This window comes from Oncorhynchus nerka, linkage group LG12 (assembly GCF_034236695.1).
Source record: "Oncorhynchus nerka isolate Pitt River linkage group LG12, Oner_Uvic_2.0, whole genome shotgun sequence".
NCBI lineage: Eukaryota > Metazoa > Chordata > Actinopteri > Salmoniformes > Salmonidae > Oncorhynchus > Oncorhynchus nerka.
The window spans coordinates 65,162,331-65,169,964 of record NC_088407.1 but is presented as its reverse complement, the minus strand read 5'-3'; positions in this window follow the sequence as shown (position 1 = coordinate 65,169,964).

Genomic DNA, 7,634 nt, shown 5'->3' with positions numbered 1-7,634 from the left:
GATAATATTACTCTAATTTCCTTAGGCCATTTCTCTAGATGAAGAGGATTTGGTAATCAGTGCTTTAATGATTGGTGCTAAGCGTGCTTTGCTATCTGGGGAGGAAACATTGTTATTAGCTTTATTTTATGCCTATGATTAAACTTGGTGTCTACATGGATTATAGTGAGCATATTGTGCCTGCAGTGACATTTAATAGAAAATAATGCAGGGAAACATTCAAAACCACTTCTTAAAGCTTTTTTAAAAAGAGACAGACCAAATATTATCACCAACAACACGAATGGCATCCATGCTGTTATTAAACCTCTTAGATTTTGAGCACTTTTGGACCGGTTCTGTGTGTACAAAAGCGCACTGTGAATGCTGTAGGGTCCTGTGCCTTCCCTTTCACTCTCCTACTGGAGCTGTATGGAAAGTGTCAGGTTTCACAGCCTACATTTGCATAGGGAGTGATTCAATCAATTCATGATTTTTGTTTTTGTTGCTTTTTGGACTAAAATTAAGGTTTGGGGTAGGCATTTTAAGAAGATACATTGTAGAAATTTGCGGGGTTTATGGCTGTGATAACTAGTAAAGACCGAGTGAGGCCAGCCTGTGAGACGGCATATGAATGGTAACAGTCTAGTGGATCCAGCCACTGTGATATTCTCAACCGGGTTTAGAGCTCTCAACATGAAAAAAATAAATAATGATTTAATAGAATGGAAACAATAACACTTTCTCTTGATCATAGACGGAAGAAATTACTTAGTCCTTAAAGCTGAAGTTGTAATGAGTCTGCACACATTTGAATGGTGTCTCTGTGCCCCTCAAATAGTGCCAATATTGGTTAATTGTACTGTCACTATGTATTTATTTATTTACAGTTGTAAGAAATCTGAAATCTTACAGTAAGTGTTTTATAATTTCATTGTTACTATACAGTACTTGTCAAAAGTTTAGACACACCTACTCATTTAAGGGTTTTTCTTTATTTTTTTACTATTTTCTACATTGAAGAATAATAGTGAAGACATCAAAACTATAAAATAATACATGTAGTAACCAAAAACGTGTTGATTTTAGATTCATCGAAGTAGCCACCCTTTGCTTGATGACAGCTTTGCACACTCTTAGCATTCTCTCAACCAGCTTCATGAGGTAGTCACCTAGAATGAATTTCAATTAACAGGTATGCCTTGTTAAAAGTTAATTTGTGGAATTTCTTTCCTTCTTAATGTGTTTGAGCCAATCAGTTGTGCTTTAACAAGGTAGGGGTGGTATACAGAAGATAGTCCTACTTGGTAAAAGACCAAGTCCATATTATGGCAAGAACAGCTCCAATAAGCAAAGAGAAATGACAGTCCATCATTATTTTAAGACATGGTCAGTCAATCTGGAAATTTCCAAGAACTTTGAAAGTTTCTTCAAGTGCAGTGCATCAAGTGCTATGATGAAACTGGCTCTCATGAGGACAGCCACAGGAAAGGAAGACCCAGAGTTACCTCCTTTGCAGAGGATAAGTTCATTAGAGTTACCAGCCACAGAAATTGCAGCCCAAATAAATGCTTCACAGAGTTTAAGGAACAGACACATCAACATTAACTGGTCAGAGGAAACTGTGTAAATCAGGCCGACAGGGTCGAATTTCTGCAAAGAAACCACTACTAAAGGACACCAATAAGAGGACGAGACTTGCTTGGGCCAAGAAACATGAGCAATGAACATTAGACTGGTGGAAATCTGTCCTTTGTTCTGATGAGTCCAAATGTGAGATTTTTGGTTCCAACCGTTGTGTCTTTGTGAGACACAGAGTAGGTGAATGGATAATCTCTGCATGTCTGGTTCCCACCGTGAAGCATGGAGGAGGCGGTGTGGGGGTGCTTTGCTGGTGACACAATCTGTGATTTATTTAGAATTCAAGGTACACTTGGCTACCACAGCATTCTGCAGCAATACGCCATCCCATCTGGTTTGCACTTAGTGGGACTATCATTTGTTTCTCAACAAGACAATGACCCAAAAACACACCTCCAGGCTGTGTAAGGGCTTTTTGACCATAGAGAGTGATGGAATGCTGCATCAGATGACTTGGCCTCCACAATCACCCAAACTCAACCGAATTGAGATGGTTTGGGATTAGTTTGACCGCAGTGAAGGAAATAGATTCAACAAGTGCTCAGCATATGTGGGAACTGTTGGAAAAGCATTCCATGTGAAGCTAGTCGAGAGAATGCCAAGAGTGTGCAAAGCTGTCATCAAGGCAAAGGGTGGCTACTTTGAAGAATCTCAAATATAAAATATATTTTGATTTGTTAACACTTTGTTGGTTACTACATGATTCCGTATGTGTTTTTTCATAGTTTTGATGTCTTCACTATTATTAGTAAAAATAGTATAAAATAAAGAAAAACCCTTGAATGATTAGGTGTGTCCAAGCTTTTGACTTGTACTGTATTTAGAAAGCCTTTCAGTCATTTCAAGACATAGCTATTGTCCCACTTTTGTTGAATAGGAAAGAAATCATAAAAAATAATTGTTTGGTTATGTCTATTTAGGGGGAAATATTTTATATGTCCTATCATTCAACTGGTTTAATAGCATGCAGCCTGGCAGAACTACGTCCTCAGCTCTACTTAGAATGAGACCCCAAGCACGCCATTAGCTTGAGCTTCCTGCTTAACCCCACAAAGGGTCTAGATCACAAACCTCACTGCTTCCCTGTGCAATTCCCCATTAAAACAAGGCTTGTGGCAAGTGTCAGTAAGATGCATACTGTGAAAGATGAGAGCAATAAAAGGATCGAAAAGCATCGCATCATACATTGATGTTGTTTATCAGAATGTGGATTTACACACAAGGAAAGCATTGGAGGGAGAGTCCACTATGATGTCATCAAGCCCTGGTTCTTACTCCTTTAGCATATTCAAATCAGGATGATTCCCCCTCACTAATTACTTTGGGCTCCAAGAGTATAGGACCCCCCTGAGCATTACACACACACACACACACACACAGAGAGAGAGAGAGAGAGAGTGCCTGAGGCTAGGGATGTGATTTGTGCTCGATTGCAGAGGACTACAATCACATTAGGGATGTCCTCTGGGCTTGGATACGAACATGCCCTGGCTGTGTGATAACATAACCCTATAGGCAACTGAACAATGGGTGCATATTTAGATACGCAACACAGTGTGACAGCTTTTAGAACACTAGGATATATCTTACTTAAAAGGACAAAGGGTGAGAGAGAGACTGGAGATGAGTACGAAATTAACATAATTATGAAATTAATATCAATGTATTATGAAATCATTTAAAGCTGCGCTGCAGTTCGTCTCCAAGTTGTAATGTATGAATGATTAATTAGCGAGTGTGACTTTCTGCCCCCTTCTTCTACTGCAGATATTAAATCATAGAGGAAGAAAATCACAATGCAAGTTTCTGATTAATTAAAGCTTTAATTCTCCTTAGATCTATCTTGAAAGTGTGCTTTAAATAGGCCCATTGATCTACTGATGTTTGTTTGAGCTGGTATAGCCTTTTCTTTACATGATTCCTCTTGCTAAAACACAGATGTGTTCAGTTTTATGAAATAAGTATATTTTGGTTGCAATAAGAGGGCCAATAACTTTGAGGATAGGTTGAAGAAACAAAACAGCTAGACCTTTATTTTGGTAAGTGGTTGCTTGTCTGTCCAGGCAGTGAGGTCAATGTCAAGCCCTTTAGCTGATGGAGAGGTCATAGAGGCACTTAAAGGTGTCATGAAGGCTAATTAGCGAGAAGTAATGCTTATGGCCTTTAGGTCGAAACACAATTACTGACTAAATTAAAAAGTATGCAAGAGGAGATAAGGCACCAGTTATCAGCAATGGAAAGTTTTACCTTAAAACTCCTAATATTACCTCAAGTCAAAGACAAATATTAGCATTTAAATTGTTTATCTGTGTGGGATGAGGTTTTCATTGAATACAACCATTCCACTCATGTCCATGCATCCCACAGCTGAAGCTAAAGCAGGGCTGGGCCTAGTCGGTGCTTGGATGGGAGACCCCCTGGCTAAATCAGACAGATGCTGGGATCAGCGGCCCAGGCTAGTGATGGAGACACGGCCCTGTGAAATATGCTGTCGTTCAGGAGCGACCAAACTCAAGCCCTCATTATAAAGATCCCATGACATGTATTGCAGGAATAGTGGTGTTACTGTTAACCCTCAACATGATTCCCAATCTAGCCCCACGTTCAGTGCTTCAATGGCCATTAAATTATCATGTACCTAAAATGCACTCTTCCAATTATCCTGCACTTAAAATTGACAGAATTCGCAGTTCATCTCTCCCCTGTGATACCCGACATACTGTAATGGCTGCTATGCATCGCCTATGTGAGTGCTTTACTGTACATTGGTAGAGGACGAAGTACATTTCCCAATATTAAATACATTGAGACATTGAGAAACAGAATAAATGCCATCCACTCATCACCCGTCTATTCATGGGTGTTGTTATTGGTCTTTCAAATACTCTAACCCAAGATGATGCCTGAGAGATGGCCTGCTGTGTGTCACTGATCTTTGTCTCTCTGATAGTCTTATCTAAAATCCAGTTTATTGGCTTGTTTTGTTTTTCCAGTATGGCGTCGAAGTGCTGCTGTCGAAAAGGGATTCAGTTCAGCTGAGACGGGACTCTTTGAAGTTCTCTTTTTCCAACTACTACAGAGATGCTTGTGCGTGCCTCATTTGGAATCATAGTGAGAAGGGCTCTGGGTTATAATTGTGCCTACGACCCACAGTTCCTCCTTTGAAATGTGGCAGTTGAGCCCTCTTGGAAAGTCTGAGCAAAGTTGCCTATCATCACTTGAAGGAAAAAGTGTTGATGTGATTTGTGCAGCCTACCTCATTTTAGAATTTCATCTGTCAACTTGCGACATAATCAAGGATACCATGAGATTGTTTTAACTAATCCAATCACAATCATTTGAAGTGAAAGTGTTGATGGTCTACAGTCTAGTGTAGTTTGTTTTACGAGAAAGAGGGTGGTAAAGAGGGCATGGGCAGAGGAGTGGATGAATTACTCCCCTAGACACTCAGTAATACAATGTCAGTTGCACATTTCCACCCCTAATGGATTGGGGAGGGTAAGATTATCCTACATTGTTAAAAGGGATTTATAATGTAATTTTAAATGGCCCTGGCTGGAGGCATAAATAAATGACCTTTGTTCAAAACAAACTCATCGCTGCCTCACTCAATGCAACCCTAATTCCTGCTGCTCATAGATGCGGTAGAGGTCAATAAAACTCAGCCAAGACCAAAACAATGGGGCTCCCGAGAGGCACAGCAGTCTAAGGCACTGCATCACAGTGCTAGAGGTGTCACTACAGACCCTGGTTTCGATCCCGGGCTGTGTCCCAACTGGCCATGATCGGGAGTCCCATAGGGCAGCGCACAATTGGCCCAGCGTTGTCGTGGTTAGGGTTTGGCCGGTGTAGGCCGTCATTGTAAATATGAATTTGTTCTTAACTGACTTGCTCAGTTAAATAAAGATTAAATAAAAACATACAACAATACAATGGAATTGCCATGGGAAAGGTTTGTGGGGAAAGATCCCAAGTCTCCTCATTGTCCCACAGCAAAATTAACCTACATTTAGGCCATTGTTTATACGTGTATGTCACACTATGTTGAGGTAAAAATCTGAGTATAATGCTTGCATGGATGTCAACCCTAATATATGTTTATGTCATCATTACCAATCAACTGCATTAGTACAGTTAAAAACGACTGACTAGCACCACCGATGTATGTATGTTAGCTATGCTAACTAGCGTATATGAACGGAAGTTAGCATTTAGCAGTCAGTTCTTCTAAACCTTAAAAGGGACCACTTCTACATGTTTTGCAGCAAAAACCAAATATATCAAAATTGGACTTAAGCAACCACATTGTGGGCATGTCATAATACATAAATCATGATGGATTTGACAGATATCCACTTTGTTTGATCAGATATGTTTAATGTGCGCCAACTCCTTTACCTCATCTATGCAGTGATTATTTGCATATCAGGTGCAAATCGAGTCAAAAGTATCAAATCAAATTTTATTTGTCATATGCGCCGAATACAACAGGTGTAGACCTTACAGTGAAATGCTTACTTTACAAGCCCTTAACCAACAATGCAGTTATAAGAAAAATACCAAAAAAAAAAAAAAAAAAAAACAAAGAATTAAAGAGCAGCAGTCAAATAACAATAGCGAGGCTATATACAGGGGGTACTGGTACAGAGTCAATATGCGGGGGCACCGGTTAGTCAAGGTAATTGAGGTAATATGTACATGTAGGTAGAGTTATTAAAGTGACTATGCATAGATAATAAACAAAATAGCAGTAGTGTAAAATAGGGTGGGGGAGGGGCAATGCAAATAGTCTGGGTAGCCATTTGATAGATGTTCAGGAGTCTTATGGCTTGGTGGTAGAAGCTGTTTAGAAGCCTCTTGGACCTAGACTTGGCGCTCCAGTACCGCTTACCATGCGGTAGCAGAGAGAACAGTCTATGACTAGGGTGGCTGGAGTCTTTGACAATTCTTCGGGCCTTCCTCCTGGTATTGAGGTCCTGGGTGGCAGGAAGCTTGGCCCCATTGATATACTGTCTGTACGCACTACACAAAACATTAAGAACTCCTTCTCTTTCCATGACATAGATCTGACCAGGTGAATACAGGTGAAAGCTATGATCCCTTACTGATGTCACTTGTTAAATCCCTTTCAATCAGAGTTGATAAAGGGGAGGAGACAGGTTAAAGAATTATTTTTAAGCCTGGAGAAAATGGATAGTGTATGTCAAAATCAAATCAAACATTATTTGTCACATGCGCCGAATACAACAAGTATAGACCTTACCGTGAAATGCTTACTTACAAGCCCTTTAACCAACAGTTCAGTTCAAGAAGAGTTAAGAAAATATTTACCAAATAAACTAAAGTAACATTTTTTTAAATAAAAAGTAACACAATAACATAAGAATAACGAGGATATATACAGGGGGTACCGATACCGAGTCAGTGTACAGGTTAGTTGAGGTAATTTGTACATCTAGGTAAGGGCGAAGTGACTATCAATAGATAATAAACAGCGAGTAGCAGCAGTGTACAAAACAAATGAAGGGGGTGGGGTCAATGTAATAGTCCGGTGGCCATTTGATTAATTGTTCAGCAGTCTTATGGCTTGGGGGTAGATGCTGTTAAGGAGCCTTTTGGTCCTAAACTTGGCGCTCTGGTACCACTGGCCGTGCGGTAGCAGAGAAAACAGTCTATGACTTGGGTGACTGGGGTCTCCGACAATTTTACGGGCTTTCCTCTGACACCGCCTATTATATAGGTCCTGGATTTCAGGAAGCTTGGTCCCAGTGATGTACTGGGCCATATGCACAACCCTCTGTAGCGCCTTACCGCAGATGCCGAGCAGTTGCCATACCAGGCGGTGATGCAACCAGGAAGCTCTAGGATGGTGCAGCTGTAGAACTTTTTGAGGATCTGGGGAACCATGCCAAATCTTTTCAGTCTCCTGAGGGGGAAAAGGTTTTGTCGTGCCCTCTTCACGACTGTCGTAGTGTGTTTGGACCATTATAGTTCGTTGGTGATGTAGACACCAA